The sequence below is a fragment of the Heterocephalus glaber genome, unplaced genomic scaffold, assembly GCF_053883595.1.
Source record: "Heterocephalus glaber isolate CG9 unplaced genomic scaffold, H.glaber_assembly_v1.0 deba00001537, whole genome shotgun sequence".
Taxonomy (NCBI): Eukaryota; Metazoa; Chordata; class Mammalia; order Rodentia; family Bathyergidae; genus Heterocephalus; species Heterocephalus glaber.
Window position 1 is genome coordinate 5,522,787 of NW_028258332.1, and position 17,934 is coordinate 5,540,720.

At 42.5% G+C, this 17,934-nt stretch overlaps 1 long non-coding RNA gene across 1 annotated transcript; it reads right to left on the reverse strand.

Annotated features, from left to right (window-relative positions):
* Window positions 1-3,133: 3,133 nt before the first annotated feature.
* Window positions 3,134-13,676, reverse strand: LOC147824599 (uncharacterized). The gene is made up of 4 exons (XR_015442181.1): window positions 13,260-13,676; window positions 8,307-8,418; window positions 6,889-7,066; window positions 3,134-5,854 (listed from the first exon to the last, which is right to left on the reverse strand). It is a non-coding gene; the product is annotated as an uncharacterized LOC147824599 (long non-coding RNA).
* Between the last annotated feature and the right edge of the window lie 4,258 nt (window positions 13,677-17,934).

Here is a 17,934-nt window from a genome sequence, read left to right on the forward strand (position 1 = left end):
GGGGGGATTTCCTCTTGAAGCAAGATCATTCAATCTGTGCTGGTATCAATAAGCATGCGGAACCTTTTCCCCAGGCAGAACAGGGTCAATCTAGGCTTGAACATATCAATGGGGGTGGTCCACATGATTTTACAGGGTGAGCTTGAGTCAGCCAATTGATTGGAAATGGGAACTGGGGATCTCCCTTTTAGTGGGGCTGGGAGTTGCCCCCTTTGAAGTTTAAAGGCTGGGTGAGGTCGGCAGGCCCTTCCATAGGAGGAAGAGGTGTTTCATCTCTATGGTATTTAGAACAGCAATCTTTTTTCCAATGATAGCCCTTTTGGCATCTTGGACAAGGCGTCGCTGGGCACACTTGGCCTCCTGTGGGTTCCCTAGCGGTTAGGGGGCATAGTCTTTTTAGTGACCTGGTTGATTACAGCCCCAGCAGTTTGAGCCACTGTTTTGTTTAGATTGTTGAAAGGGAGTGGCTGCTCCAAAGGCACTAGTAATGGCAGCTGCTAGGGTCCGATTGGTATGGTCTGGGATTCCTATGTCTTTAGTTTATAAAATCCAATCATTGAATATTTTGTCCTTTATCAGAGTTATGAGAGTTTTTATAGCATTATGGCAGCCTTCATGTATTAATTCATGAACTAAGGCCCTCTGGGCATCATGATGAGTGACCTTAGGTTGGACCGCCTGAATAACTCTCTGACAGAAGTGAGGGAATGTCTCATTGGGCTTTTGTATGAGCTTTCCAATAGTGGTGGTCCCCTGAGTCACTGGCATACACCTCCATGTGGTCAGTGTGCAATTACACACTTGATCATAATGTACCCCTGTTTGATGGGCCTGTTGTAACACATCAGAGAACCTGCCTGTTCCCTGCAGCATGGTGGAAGAGATAGGCAACCTGGCTACATTGTTGTGCTGGTCCTGTCGGTTACATTGTTTCCTATACATAGCCTTAAACATCAAAAAATCCCCGGGGGCAAGCAGGCCCATGCCATATTGTACCAATCTTTGGGGCAGTTGATATTATAAGCAAAATTATCTAGGAGCTGTAATTCATACGGACTCTGTGGACCATGTTCTTGTACAGCTTGTCTGAATTCCTTCCACACCTTCAGTGAATGGAGCACCCAAGGAGGGGCATTTGGTCCTCCCCCCGTTATTACCGGGTAAGCCTTCAGCGAAGGTTGGTGAAATTTGTTTCTCCAGAGGGTTTTCTTAAAGAATGATTTATTGTTAGGAAACTCTTCCTCGCCCGATTCCTTCTCACTGGAGGAGGAATCAGAGGTATCTGCATTTGATCGTTAAGATGATGGCACGCATACCGGAGGACACCATTTTAGACAGGAAGTTCTGCCCTCCTTTGTTAACGTTGCATCCTGCTGACCCGGAGGTTTAGGCGGAGATGTGTGAACAAGGGGAAGTTCCACTTTAGCAGGAGGGGCAGAAGCCTCGGGGGAAGAAGAAGGCAGAAGTGGAGATTTACATTCGCCATTTGTATCCCGAGGTGATTTGCCGCCATCCTGAGAACAACAAAAGGGTCCCTTTATCTGTTTGGCCTGAGCGGTAAATGTCTCTGATGCCTTGGTGGCATGTGGATCCAAGCATTGAACAATCCCTGAGGCGATAGGAAAAAAGTCTAACAGGATGGATACCTCTCCTCGTCTCTCTGTGCGCTGGGAGTTATGAATAGTGCGCTCCCAGATGTTAGGATCCACTACATCAGCACCCTCCATCCATGGGGATGATTTAAGAAGTCTCCCAGAAGACCAGAAGGCGTTCTTTGGAGACCTTCATTCCCCTAGTCTTTAGCAGAGCCTTCACAAGTGCAGCCTGAACTATCTTGTCCTGACTTAAGAGATTACCCATGATAGGGATCCTTACCCGGACTTCAATATTTACCTGGTATGTGCAAACCCCACATTGGGCGCCACATAGCCAACCACAATACTCCTCCTGGTGTGCCCTGCTGTGTCAGCAACCCTTTTTGCCTCAACTGAGATTTAATATGTGTATGTTGCATATGGGGCATCACTTATTTTAAAAACGGTGCTATTCAGGCCACAAAATATCCACATTTTATCCCCAATAGTGTCTGAATTATAAGCCAAAACTAGAGCCATGCCCCATTAAGCTGTATTGCAGGTTTATTTAGTGAGCACTGTAGACAGACCAAGTACTCTTGCCAAAAGTACTCCCTATTTATGTTCAGTGTCAGTGTACTAAGCAATTCAAGGGAAAGATTATTAAGCAAACCCACTAATATGTTTGGAAGAGGCGCATTTTAAGATACAGAAAGTTTGAGAATGTGAGAAAGGCTATATGGAAACCAAAAGAAAGCAAGTATTAGTATAAAAAGGAGGCTAAGCCAGGCAAGGTGGTGTACACCTGTAATTCCAACACTAGTGTTCACTGTGGGCAGCACATAGACCAACACTCTGGTAGGCCAAAGCAAGGTAACAGAGTTGAGCCCAGCCTTGCCAATTTAGTGACTTAGTGGACCTTGTCTCAAAATAAGAAACAAAAAGGGGCTTAAAGTGAGAAATATTGCTGGAGATAGTTTCATAGTAGTTAGTCAACTGAAGAGGAAAACCTAAAAACCAGAATGTGTGTGCACTTAATAAAGTTTCACAACATACTGAGCAAATGTTGCGAGAACTAAAAAGGGAAAAAGCCGAATCCAAAGCCACAGTTGAGAAATGTAACATATCACTCTTCTAGCAGAAAAAACAAGCATACAAAATATCGAGTAACCATTTAAAAGATTTTTCTTTTCAGTACTAGGGATTGAATCCAGGGCAGTATACCACTGAGCTACATCCTCATTCCTTTTTTAAAATTTTAATACTAAATTTATTGAGACATAATGAGATTAATACAAGTTACCTTTGGCCTCTAGAATTACCAGATATGCTCAAAGTGTTAGCCTCATTCCTTTTTATTTTAGGATGGAAGCTTGCTAAATCACCCAGGCTACCATTGTACTTGTAACCCTCCTGCCTCAGCCTCCCGTGTACCTGTTATTACAGCCAAGCACCACTGTGCCCAGCCACTTAAGAGGTTTTTTAACAACATAATTAACATACAGGACGTAATTCTCACACACACACACACACACACACAAAACACACACACACGGGGACAGACACATGCTCGTGCACACATGTATGAACATTCTAAAGCCAACAACTGTAGAATAGAAATTATCTTCTAGTTTAATTGGCTATTTGTCAGTATATACCAACTTTAAAAAAAAAACTTTTTTTGAAAATTAAGCCAGAAGACAGCAACTACTTGAAAGTAGAATAATCTCAAAATATTTGGGAAATAAAGAACACACACACACACACACAAATTTGCTCTGAATCAAAGAAAACTCACCAAGGAAGTCAGAAAATGTTTGATGAAAAATGGCATAGTAAAAATTGCACATGCGAGTAAAGCAGAGCTTTGAGGGAAATATATGAACCTGCATCACACATTATAAATACAAAAGCTTAGAAGCCAAGGATACTAGGTTCCATCTTGGGAATGTGGGAAAGGGTCAGAGAAGGAATAAGAATGATGAGAGAAATGTTCAATAAAATAGGAAAAATAAAATTCAATACAGAAACTAGCATCACAAAAGTTAGTTGCTTAAGATTAATGTAATTGATCTAGCACAAAGTTGGGGGAAAATAGCATGTTTCCAATATAAAAAAGATAGCTGGAACATTATTACCTTATTACATGTCCTACAACTTCCAAATAATCATAGGAGAATCTGTTGAACATTCTTCTGTCCATAATTTGAAAATTTAGACAAATCACACAAATTTTCATAAAACTTTGTTTTACCAAAATTGACAAAAAAAGAAATAGGCATACAATACTCATTGTGTTAGTTTCTATTACTATAACAAATGCCTAAAGGAATTGGTCTGTAAAGAGAAAGTAATCTTTGGGCTTATGTTTTCAGAGGTATCAGTCCATGGTTGATTGCCCCATTATTTGAGTCTGTGGTGACGTAGCACATCATGACAACGAGTGTGTGTTGGAGCAAAACCATGCGTCTCATGGCTAGGAAATGAGAGAAAAGACCGGGTCCTACAGTTACCTTCAAAAGAACACCGCCCGTGACATGAAAACTTACCACTGGGCCACACCTATTACAGGCTGCACAAGCTCCCAGTAGCACCATCATCTGGGGGCCAAGCTTTTATCTAATGGGCCTATTGAGGACACTGCAGATCCAAATTATAGCATGTACAGTTTCTATACCTACTTAAAAGTTGAATATCTAATTAAAATCTTCCTAACAAAACCCCAGGGCAGATGTCATCAGTGGTCATCTTCAGATATTTAGGAAAGAAAAAGGACTGGCCCTTAGCAAACTCTCACAAAATAAAAACAAATTTCCATACAAAACTTCCAGATGAGGTGACACGTATATTAAATAGCTTGGTGTAGGTATCCCATAATGTAGACATATATTCCAACATCGTGTCGCACACCATAAATATAGGCAGTGTTTACTTGCCAAGTTAAAAAAAGTACAAAGATGCTATAAGAAAAGTAAAATACAGATCATTTTCTATCCCATGAACACATACAAAAATTCAAATCTAGGCATTAGCAAATTTAATCAATAAGTAAACAATAATGCATGTTGTTTTTTCTTTGAATGTTAGGTTGAAGTCAATCAGTTTAATACATATTTACAGAAAAAAAGAGAAAAAATGCTCCAAATCAGGGGCCCACATATTTTCTATAGTGATTAAAAGCAAATATTTTATGTTCTTCAAGTCCTGTGGTCTCTGTCACACTGTTCACATGCAAATTTAGCAGGGAAACAGCTGTAGAAAATATATAAGCAAAGGGATATAGTTGTTTTTCAATGAAACTAACAATGTCCATTGTTTAAAGATACTTGATCAAAATAAATGCAAACAAATACTTGATAGAATTCAGTATCCATTCTTTATGGAAAATTTTCAGTTAACTAGGAACTTCCTTATTTTGGTAAAGGAGAGCTGTAGAAATCTTACAGCTAACCTCATATTAGTGCACGCCCACCCACTGAGGTCTGTACACAAACAGGAATGTCCACTATCATGGATTCAGAAATTGGGGTATATCCCATTGCCAGTGGGTAAGTCAAGAACAGGAAATAAAATAGAATTAGAAAAGAAAACAAAATTATCATTATTTGTTATTATTTGTATAATTGATTATATAGAAAATACAACCTATAAGAAAAGTATTGCTCTCACTAAGTGATTTTAGCAAGATTGTTGCTTGCAAGGTCAATACACAAAACTTCACTAGCAACAAGTAATCAAAGTAAAATACTATTTATGAAGAGCAGTGTATGACAGTTCTCCAGTGTACCCGTGGAGACAGATATTTGTTATGAGGGATTCACTCACTCAGTTATAGGGGCTGAGAAGTCCTGCAGGCTGCCAGATGCAAGCAGGAGCTGAGAAGAGCCAGCAGTGTGGATCAAACTCGAGGTCAGACCCAAGAACCAGGAGGAGCGTCAATTTCCCAACATCCAGGGCAGGAGAGGCTGCCTGGGCTCAAGCAGAGAGCAAATTCGCCTTTTGGTCCCTCAGTGGATTGGAAGATGATCTCCCAGACTGGTGAGGTTGATCTTTGCTCATTCTATGTATTCAAATGCTAATCTTTTCTAGAAATACCTCCAAGACATACTCAGAATAAAGTCATCAGCTATCTGGGCAGCCCTTAACTTAGTCAAGTTGACACATTTAATTAACCATCACAGTCACCATAAACCAGCGTTCCATGAATATGTCTAACAAAAGATGTGCAGGAATACCACACTGAAAGGTATAGAATATTGGTGATAGAAGTGAAAGGAAACCTGAAATAAACAGAATTAATCCATGTTCATGAACTGGAAAACTGTATAGTTAAGATATCAACTCTCTCAAATGGACCTACAGATTCAGTGCAACCCCAGTTAAGTCTCAGTAGGTCATTTCCTGGGGGGTAGGAGCATCTTTTGTGTGTACGGGATCACTCTCGATGGCACTCCCCCTACACAGCTTCAGGAAGACTGCTGGCCTCCAGAAACACCAGGTCTTGGTCTGATAGTTGGAGTTTCAGCCCCAGTCCTAAACATCTAGGTAGGGAGAGGGGCTGGAGATCCTGGCCAGTGACTCCCTCAACTGTATCTGTGTAGTGAACCCCCATAACCCCCTAAGACTCAGCACCAGAGAGCTTCCTGGCTGGTGAGGCATGGAGGTGTCAGGCAGTGGTCACCCCGAGAGATGTGGAGGCACTGAGTTAGCCCTTACCAACTCACCCCTCACAGCCCTTCTGTTTATCTGCCTTCTTTATGATAAGCCAGCGATTGTACATAAAGGGCATTCCTGAATTCTGAGAGCTGTTCTAGCGGATTGCTAAACATAAAGGCTAGAGGGTGTATCGTGGAAACCCCTGATTGGTAACAGGTTGGCTGGAAGCACAGGTGACATCCTGGGCCTTGTGAATGGCATCTGAAGTGGGTCCAAACTCTTAACCTAAGGGGTCTGCAATAACTCTGCTCATGTTAACATCAAACTGAATTGTAGGGCACTCACTTGGGGTCTGGAAAATTGTCTGAAAGGAAAACCCCACATATTTGGTCAGAAGTGTGAATAAAGATGCCTTGGTTACCAGCCCTGGATTAAGAGACTTCCATTTAATCTGTAATCAGTCAGATGGATAAGATGAAATACTTAAAGATATGCCCATGGTAGTAAATTTAAGCTTTAAATTCTATATGATCACAATATATTTGTGACATATTTTAATGTCATTTTGTCTAGGATGACATATTTTAATGTCATTTTGTCTAGGAGTTGTATTTTCCCATGAGTGGATATTTTGCTGTTCATTTATTTACTTACTTACCTCTTTGTTTAGTTATCTGCTTAAGTTAAAGTTTATTCCTGATTACATAGACTTTGCTTTTCATTTCTGGTTTGGGGTGATGGAAAGTTTCATCCTGCTTCCAGAGATGCTTGACAGGCACTGTGATATAGATGAGAGGGATGCTTGCAGGGTCGGGAATCACTTACAACTGCAGCTCCTTGGAAAGATGAGAGGCATGGGGGTTAAAAGCATAGGGATGGACATGGCCACATGTTCAGAACCTGCCTGTCACACCTTGCTGTGTTCCTGACTCTCTCTGTGCCCTGCTCGGAGAAGGGGTGTATGCCACTGTCTACCTCGGCATAGTCACCTAAGCTAAAGGAGGTCATCTGTGAAAAGCCCCGAGAAGAGCTCCTGGCATCCAATGAGCCCAGCATAGAGATGAACCCAACTGCTCTTGGTGCTGACTCATATGGAATCTGTGTTTTCTGCGTGCTATATAGTCTCTCCTTTTCGACAAGATGTAACCGAGGTACTCTATGCTCCAGGATCACCTTTGGTCCCACAAAATTTCTCATTTTATTTTGCTATTTAGGTATAAGTTATCAACATTTTAAATGTTCAAACTCCCAAATCAGCATTCATGGACACCTTAACCTGGATCCACCCAGAACCAGAGCTGAATGACTAAATGTTTTAGTGAGAAGCATGCCTGGAAGGCAGGCTGCAGGCTAGGGACACTGTTCCAAGCTCTGAGACCCAGTCCCATCCGATATCCCTCCTGTTCTGAGTCACCCTGTCTCCTGCCTCACCCAGGTGGTCTGGTTTGCCTTATGTATGTGCACATCAAAATGACTTACTTCCACCAAAGTTGAAAACTGACGTAATTTAAATATATTTGCAATATTTGAATGGAAAGTATAAGCCTTCTCCACTTGGAATGGAGCATTAATTCAAAGGCTAATAAAAGTGATGTTACTTATGCTGACACTAAATCAATTCTTCCAGGCTTTATGTTTTATTTAATGCGAACATTCTTCTTTTTGAATGTAGTGGGTTGACATTTCATGGAAATCCAAACGCTGCTTTTGACACTCATTAAATTTTCACATCTAGGGTTTCTGATGTGTTTTCTGAAGTTAAGACAATTTTTATCTTTAAAAGTACCTGTTTAATGTGAGAGAATAAGTGACAGTTGAGTGAAGCAGAGTGAATGAGTTTTGGTGTGTTTGACCAGTTTCTCTTCCAGCCTTTACTTAGTATGTTGGGTGTGGCACTGTACATCACCTGCTATTCTAAGGAATGGCAGGGTAAGGTGAGCCCATTTCAGAACCCCCCTGGCACCACCCTTCTGTCAAGTGAGCTAAGGGTGTTTGTCAACTGCTGTGTGTCAGGAAGCCTTCTCAGGTCTCACTGGGTTATCTCTGAAATTCTGTAGGAGGAGTTCTTATGCTTACTCTGAAGACAAGGCAGTTTGGCTTTAGAAGCTCTGTCTTCTCCAAGATCCTGGGTTGTAAATAGTACAGCCGGCTTCAAGCCCAGGTTGCTTGGGCTCCAAGCCCACGATCTCTTAAGAAAAAATTGTTTGTATTATGATAGTTCATTCACAAAATACATTATATAACACATCTAAATGTTGTTGTGCTCAGTAGTAAAATGAACCCAATAAACTTCATAACTCCCTTTATTTTTCCAAAGAAGTGTCTTGGACATTCTTAGAGATTTGTTATTTTTTGTAATAAAATCAGCTTCTCAGGTTCATCTGAACACCTCAGTGAGGTTTTAAACTTGGAGTTGCCTTGAATTGATAGATTTTTGGAAGGATTAAAAATCTTTACCATATTGTAGTTTGCCATCCATGAAAGCAGTATCACCTTCCATCTTATTAAAGATGCAGTACCTGTCAGTAATGTTTTATATTTTTACCCATGCAGCATTTGTACAGTTTTTGGGAAATGCTAGGTAGTCTGTAATTCATAAATTACTTTTTTTGAAACTTTAACAAAAGAGTTTGTAGAAGTTGAAAATCTAGTTTAAAAATAAGACTAATCATAGTAACTTATTCTATTTAGCAAATAATATTAAATAATTTATAATCCATACAATAATATTACTGTAGAATTTTGATGAGATTTTTAAATGCTAAATTCCAGGCTTTACTCCAGTTTCAGTGTTTCTGCTAACACTTTCCTGCTCCTGAACCCCATCAGGGACCCCATGTTGCATTCAGTCCTTTTCTGCCTTACAGTTCAAACAGCCCTGCAGGAAACCAGAATCAGCCTTACTCCAGTTTCAGTGTTTCTGCTAACACTTTCCTGCTCCTGAACCCCATCAGGGACCCCATGTTGCATTCAGTCCTTTTCTGCCTTACAGTTCAAACAGCCCTGCAGGAAACCAGAATCAGCCTAAAAGTGAAACAGAGAAATTCAAGCTTTGTATTTATTCCTTCAAGATCAGCACACAAAATTTTTGAAGGAATCTAGTAAGCATGCAACAAGAAAGTGAAAACTAATGGACATTTATACCAAAAAAAAAAAACCTCCCTACAAAGTCAAATTTCAAGGAAAATTATCAAAGAAGGTGAAAAGATGCTGGCCTTGCATAGCAAGAGCATGTTTGATGCCTTGACTTTTTTCCTTTAGCTACTGGGCACTTCTACAGCGGTGGGTTAAAAGTTCTCAACACTTGTTATCATTCAGCCATTGTCTTCAGAATCTTTTGATAGAAGAGGAAACACTCTAGAAATTTTCACCTACTATAAAAGAAGTTTATGATGGATTTCCTGGAGAAGACATCTTAGGGGAAATTCTTCTCCTACAAAGATGTTTGAAAACTATCAGAATAAATCCCAAAGAAGCAAAAGCATGAACAGCATTTCAGTTCTTAGAATTTATTGTGAAATGTGAATTTAAAAAAAATCTCTGACAAACTCATTCTGAGGCTTAAAGCTTTTCTCAACTATTCATGTGTTTATTACATCATGTGAAGAAACTGGAAAAAGTGTTTTTCAACTAAATGAGGTGAAGAGAGATGACAAATTTTGTTATATATTCATTGAGCAAGAATGTGCAAAGATTAATTTTGACAAATATGCAGAAGTTATGGGTGGAAAACACATATTGAAATGTAATTCACTAAGGTGTCAGACCAATATGTAGGTATAAATCTGCTTTCTTTCTAAAAAAGTGCATTAGCACAATTAAAAAGACATCACTTTTTATCTTATTAAATTACAACATCTACTTTTGTTTTCAAGTGGTATCATTCCAGAGACACAGAGGAAGCTCAGTACGAGGAATTTTCCTATTTACATTCCTGTCTCACTGTTATTGACATGGGTGTGTCTCACTATGTAACACACTGGAAATGCTGTCCCCAGGGGAGGTGGGTGGTAAACCAGGCTGTGCTTGGTGTGCTGGGGACACCAGTGCCACCCCAAGGCGGGGGTCAGAGAAAGGAATCTGGGGATCATTACGGCCCAAGACAGCATCTGAGAAAAGTGTGTTCTGTCGCAGTGGGTGGAGAATCTCATTACAAATAATGCAAGAAAACAAAATATTTAAAGGTTTTACCATTTTCTTAACATGATATGTTTTCTCTACCACATAAAATTTAAAAAATGGCAAACAGACATTCCTTTCACTGTCATTTAAAAATGCCGGTTTTTAATTGTGTAGCAGCTTAAGTCACTTAAGAATGACCAATGAGGAGTGCAAAGCTACTGAAGTGTGCTTTCATGGCTGCTGGGATGTTACAGCAGTTGGAAAGTGGAGGGGTGTTTTGATCCCTTTGACTTGTAATTTGGTCTCGTGGGTTGCAAGAGCTCTGATGGAGCAGTTTGCTAGCTCTGAAAATCAAGGGGAAACCACATTGTCTCCAGCCACACATGCATTTTCTGGAAGTCCTGCCCTGGCTGGCTTTGAAACCAAAATGTGCTGTTACTCACTGGTGAGCACTTATCACCTCTTCCCTGCGGGGCCTTGGAGAGCAGATTATGTGATCTCTCTCTCTCTCTCTCTCTCTCCCTCTCCCTCTCCCTCTCCCTCTCTCTCTCACTTTCTCTCCCTCTGTCTTTCAGGCTTTCTCTCACATGGAATTAGAGAGAGTACAGTGGACCCTCGAGTTGCCGCCCTCCTGACATACGAACTACTTGGGTTATGACTGGAATTTTAGTTTTAACTTGTGATCAAAGTCTTGAGTTACAACCCAAATGCTGGCTGCTGTGCTTCCAGATGGTCTCAGATACAGATTTAACCCTTACAGAGCTCTGGAAGGAACATGACAGCATCCTTTCCTGTGTGGGGTTAACTGAGAAATCCTGGGCCAGTGTCTCTCTGAGGACACTGAGATCTGCCTGTGTATAGGGGAAAGACTGTGAAGGCTGTGTAGAGGAGCCTGAGCCTTCAGTTGACCAACTTGAGTTACAACCAGCTGTCAAGAATGAATTGAGTTCATAAATCAAGAATCCACTGTATATGTGATGCTTTTTCTGTATGCATTAGTTGCATTCTAATTTCTCAACATTCACTTTTTTAAGCTTCAATTTTCAGGTCTCTCTTTCTGTCTTTATCTCTCGTATTCATATATGTATTCCTACCTCCTCTCCAGATGTTATTTCAGTATGTTATGTAATGAGACCAACTCATTAATAACACTGAGAAAAAAGAAGTGTAGATAGTGAAAATTCCTCTTACTAAACTGTATACACATAAATATATTAAATAAATAAAATATCTTAATATAATATATAACATATATTATAGGCTTTGTATATACAATTTAGTATTTATATCTCTAAAGTTTAGTAGGAGGAATTTTACTTCCTCATACACAGCTGGTCCTTGTTGTCAGTCCTAGGGCATAAGCCAACGACAAAGGGCGTCTTCCTTTACGGAAGACCTCCTTTATTTCCTCTGACAGTGTGACATGAAGACCAGAGCTTGGTGGCTTTGAGTTCTTTTCACAAGACCATCCCCACCACGTGTGTTTCTGAGCAGAAGCCTAGCAGTGTTTTGACTCAGAAGCTTCCGGTCAACACGAAGAGCAGTCAGTCAAGCTCAGTGGCATGGATTCCTCCTGACTCGCTGGCTTCTCATGTATCAGAGCTTTGACCGTCTGTCGGGTTGCCCATTTTGAGAGAATTATTAACTCTTCTCCGATATTGCCAATGGAGTGGAAGTTTTAATTTAAATGAACAGAAAGTTGGTGGCTATTCACGAGATGAGGCGACACATGTAAAGCACATAAATCTCTGCTCGACACAGCACAACTGTTTAAAATGCATGGTGTCTACAGGCTGTTTCCACTGTGACTACTCCTACCGCTTGGAGCAATTCCTGGAGAAACTCCCTGTTGTTGATAGGTGTGCTCTGAATTTTGGGGAGGATTTGATGCACAGCAAGGTCATCTTGATTTTTTTTAATTCCCCTGGCAAGTGCCCAGCACTGCCCGGCTCCTGAACAGACGTCTGTGTCCAGGGTCCTTGGTTCAGTAGCAGTTAACTGAGCTTTCGGCGGCTTTCATTCACTTCCCAAAGGTTAACAGGTGGAGGAACAGGTTCAGAAAGGTTCTAAATCATGTTTCTATTTTTCCAGATGGATGATTTTAACAAAAGATCGTGACTCTATTGTGTACAAGAGCACTTAAATGCTACCTTTGTTTCACAACATATCTGTGGGCGATTAAGATTTTTTTTTTTCCTTCACTATTTTCCAGGGGAAGAGAGAAGGTTTCTCAATAAATTGTGTGTGTGAACTATTGTCACAAGACATACTACAGCTGAGGGACTTTGCCACACACACATATAGTTTTCTCATTGGCATGCTTATTTAATAGCAACTACAGATAAATAAGCTAGTATTGTAGCAGATTATTGCTCACCTACATTTTTCTCCTTATTATGGTTAAAAAAGATTCACTAAGGCAGGGGGATTCCTTTCTTGTGGAGCTGGACTAGAAAAATCCGGAGGATGAATGTGGGTTGATCAGATAAGGTTTGAGGGTGCTGCTGATTATGTGGGTAATAATTGCAAACTAGTGCCTAGCATGTGTCTCAATTCTATGGAGCAAAGTGGCAGAATATTCAATATAAAAGATAGGGGAAAATGAATGGGCTTTACTACTGGCCCACTTGTCCCTGGAATATGAGACTTGCGGCTCTCCCGTTGGCTAAACGAAGCCCTGTAACTGAGAAACAAAGCAGTCCCCAGTGAGTGGTAAATTCTGTTTCTCTAAAAGGAACTCCAATGATGCTTAAGAGGGGCTCATTTCCTCCTTCCCATGCCCCAGAGCTGACCTGAGCCAAAGTTCCAAGTCAGTTCTGCTTGCATCACACCCTGAATCCCATTAGTCAGTTTCCTCATCACTGGTTCAATTCCTGCAACTTAAAGAAGAGGTTTATTTTCACTCACCTTTTTAGTCCACAGTCCACCCGCTACAAGGCAAGAAGGGCAGGTGGAAAGGTCTGGCTGAAGCGAGCTCTGAGGTCATGGTAGCCGGCAAGCACAGGGGCCCGGTGACACCCCTTCTGTCCAGGTCCTACCTCCTCACAGCTCATTTAGCTCTGAGCTACTGGGTGGACTTATCCACCGATGACTGAAGCATCCCATGCTTGAGCCACGTTCCCAAAGCCCAATCTCTCAACACAGGAGCCCTCTGAGGCGACTTCTAGGTCTAAAACCTAGCAGTCTCCCAGCTTTCCCTCTTGATAAGCAGCTGCAACTGTCTGGGAAACACATCCCTCAGTGGAATAAAATCAGGACGTTGGACCTTGTAACTATTCTGCAGAACTGTTCTGCCTCGGAGAAGGGGGTGGGACTTCTTTTAGAGCCTCAGTGGGTGAGCCTAATTTTAGCTAGTATCTGTCATAGTCAGAGACGGTTCTTAGAGATGAGTAAAAGGTAGCTATAATTACTGTAAGATGTATAAAATCTATAGTTAGAAATTAAATTATCAAAATAGTCAGCATTTCATATTTCAATGCATTCCTGTATAAGTCTGGTTCAAGGCAAGAAAAGAAAAGCCAGGTTGTACTTAGAAGAAGTAAAAATTTTTCTGGTTTTTTGGGCCTTTCTTTGGGTAATTTGTGTTTAGAAAGAAGAAGTAGGAAGCAAGCACTGTAGGACTAAGATACTTAGGGCTATGTACCCTCCCTCTAGTCTGACTGTCAAATCAGCAAAAGCTATGCACTGATGATTTCAGTGGGGTTGCTCTGAGACAGATGGAGACCCTTTGGATTTGGGGACTAGGGCAGCATCCAGCACCTGGAGGAACCCACATGTTCTACAGACGGCCACAAGGATCCAGGGTGTCTGGTATGCCCATTACCACCTCTCTTGTGCTGAGTCGAGTCTTCCGGTAACATCCACAGCTTCCTCCCAGGGGAGCAATCCTTCCCCCAGGGCCATGGGAAGGAGCAGCCCAGTGACTTTCATAGCCTCTTGGCATCAAGGAGCAGTCTCCTGAGGCTGGAGAAATTCAGGCAGAGATGCCCTAGGTGGAGAGGCATCGCTGTAAAATCAGGGACATCATTGGAAGACTCGACCACAAAGCTGGAAGCTGTGCATGTTCAGTTTTATCTACATGTTATCTATTTATCATGCATCCATCCATCCATCCATCCATCCATCCATCCAACAAATGGTCATTAACCATGTACTACAAATCTCTTCCCTTTTTTGTGCTCCCAAAGAATGCAAAGTAAGTCACAATGCAGATGCATTAAGAATGCATGTCGTCCTCTGTCTCTTCAGTCACTTGTCCCACCACATCCAAGTCTTAATTTGCTGAGCCTCCTGCAATGCAAAACCACCTGTACTTGCAGACCTCTGTGCCTCCACAACAATGGTACTCACTTCTTAGAATGGTTCTGATTCCCCCTCCTGCTTGTCGGCTTGGCCATCTCCTTTGCTTCAACACTCAGCTCACGGCCAGCCTGGCTGGTGAGCTGTCAGGATTATAGCTCAGTAAGTCCCTGGGTGTTGTAGGCACTGCAGCCTCTCCCGCCTGGCAGCTGCTGGTCACAGGGCCTCATGCTATTCCCAGGGGGCCTCCCCACTGACCCCTTTTTGACCCAGATCATGTTGCTGCATCTTGTCATACCCTGTGAGTAGCAAGTGTGCGTTATCCAAAAATGTGTGCTGAGAAATGCAGTGAACAAAGCAATGGAGTGCTGTGGCAGTGAGGGACAGCACCTAACTCTTTGCTCCCTCCCCCTTCAGCAAACAAAGGGCAACAGGGATTTCTAGGCGGGTCCCACGTGTGGCAGGAGCTGAGGGGACTTTGCTGAGTGAGTGATCACAGGGGTACTCTCTCTTCCGGAGCTTTTGCACAGGTGGCAGACTTGTGGCTGTGCATCTGTGGGGCATCGGCATCATTCGGGTGAAGAGCTTGTGACTTTGGGAATGGAAGGTCAGTTGGGAGTAATTAAAGTGACTGGGCCTTAGAGCCATGGCAGGGGCTCAGAAGAAAGGGAGACAGAGGAGGTTTCAGGAGGTGACAGCCTTATAAAGCCTTGTCCTGGAAGAGGGAGGTGCTTTCAGCTGGCTGGTTATAATTACCTGCAGGAGTCTGGGATCTGGGGAGAATGAAAAGCCAGCCTCCAGACAAATGGAAATAATTGCTGCACGAGGGAGGCAGAGGCAAGTGAAAAGGAGCCCAAAGCAGGCAGCTCTGCGAAGGGAACAAGCCTGAAACTGAACTGTTTGAAGGTCTCCTTCAATTGCCTTAATACTGGATACATCTATGTCTTGGGCTTTTAGAACTTAGCTCCAAGGGCAAGGAAATGGAAGATGATAGCAGGAGAGTGTAATGCTTACTTTGAACGTCACACATGAGAATGATTTAGGAACTGGATTCGGTTATGAATGCCCATGTCCCCTCCAGGCCCCTGGTGCTGCTCGTGTTTCAGAGGGCTTTATTCTCTCCAGGTCTCTGCAAAGCTGCTTTGCACGGGGAAGTGATGAGAAGCAAGAGGGACAGACGGTGGCGGGGACCTCCTGGGTCAGATGCCTTACCTATGTGGTGTGGGCACTGAACAACGCGTGGGAATAAAGGCTGTTTCAGGCATTGCAGAGGCCACTGTGTGCCTTGGCTTCCTGGTGTGCGGTTATAGTTCACAGGATGATTGTGGGCACGCACCCTCGGGCATCACGGCTGCCGGAGCCAAAGATCCTGGAACCACAGCGTTGGGTCTGAGGGGACTTCCTGGCATCTTGCCTATGCTCAGTCCTGCACGCATTCACAGAGGAGCGATGTGACTCCACTAATACTAAAGCCTGGCCCTTCTGTTCCTTAGTATGTAGGTCATGTAGTTTAAACAAGTATTACGGACTCAGAAAAATGAAGACTACTCAGGCATGTTCCACGGACACAGAAGACCCACCTGAAGGTGTTTTTACTGTTGTGACATTCCCAGCAAGCACCACGAGGCAGAAGGGTGGTTGCTTTCCTCACGGTCTTGGGGCTGACTGGGAGCCTGGGCTGCTGCCAATGGCCTGAGTCACAAGAAAAGACCAGAGGAAGTATCAGTAGTGGAAATTTCAAGACTGGTTTCCACTGAGTGAGCGCGTAGAACTGTCATGGTGTTGTGAACTCAGGAGCTCTCTGGGTACATGTGGCATTTCCTGTGTGCCACTAGGGCATACTCTGCTCAGATTCTGACTGGAACCAAGGCAAAGCTCAAGTGATGAAAAAGATGAAGGGCTAGGGATGTGGATCAATGCAGAGCACTTGTCTAGCAAGCATAAGGCCTTGAGTCCATTCTCCAATAGGACCAAAGGAAAAAGCTACAATTCTGTTTTCCATATTGGCTTATATTTCTTTTTTTTTTTTGCACTGAAGACAATACTATTCTAGAGAGAATTATTAGCTTTTACCTAATCAACACGTCGACTGGGTATGGGGACAGAATCGTAAGAGTGTGTTTCTTTTTTGTTTAACCCTGGCCTAAGTTTTAAAAAAATCATTATAAGGGAGAAAAAAATTTCCTGGAGCCCTGAAATAATGCTAAATATTCTAGACATCATAAATAAATATTTAGGGCTAACTACAATAAAGAAACATTTAATGTTAAATATTATAAATAACCCTAAATATTATGAACATCACTGGGGTAAAACGCCTTGGTGTCTGCCTCTTTTTGCCTCTTGCACATGGACTTCACGTGCAGCACAGGAGAGAGGGTAAACGGCCCCCGCGGTGACTCTGTTTGTTCTGGTGACTCCTTTTGGGCTCTCATGGATTTTCTCTGTCCACAGCAATGTGACGGCACCGCTTTAATAATGGCACACATCAGGCAAGGCAGGAGCACAGCAGGCCAGCGGGCCACAGCTGGAAGTGTGCATTTTGCCAGAAACTGGGGCACAAGCTGAGGCCAGTGCAGTGGTTTCAGACTTGGTCAGGGCTGGGCTATGTCCTGCCTCGTCTTAAAGTTATCCCTGATTAAAAACAGCCATCTAAAAACAAGCATAGAACCCATGGGAGAATAAAAAATCAACACCTGCAGGTCATAATTTTGAATGCAAAAACAAGCTCCTAGGACTTCACATCACACAAAAATAAAAACTAGTTAGGTATTTTTGAACAGCGGCATCACCATCATTGTCTCTCCGTACCCTTTGCTCTGCAGCAAGCTCCAGGGCGGAGAAGAGAAGCGGGTGGAAGCAGCATTTCCCCAGCTGCCTACTTTCTTCTGTTTTTTTTCCAGTTCCTCTTCCCCCTTTATAAATTGTTTCTTCTTCTAGTGGCCAAGATCAATGAACTGGATGCATGGCATGTCTGTGCTTATGAGCATGCCTATGTGCTGTCCACAGATACGATACTGAGTAGTTGTTGTCTAGAGAGCAGCTAGTGTAAATACACCAGGAGTAAGATGAGCTCACATGGCGCTGTGCAACATGCACAGGTCCCTGCCGTCAGTGCCAAGTCACCTGCAGTGTTACTGACATCTGAGAGGCAGTCTGCAAACCCGGATGCCACATGCTCTCTATTTCAAATCTATGAAAAATTTGGACGTTTCCATCCGTGCCATCTGTATGCAATGAAGGTTTTTATCTCTGCTGCCGGCAAGCCTGGAGAGTGGGGTTT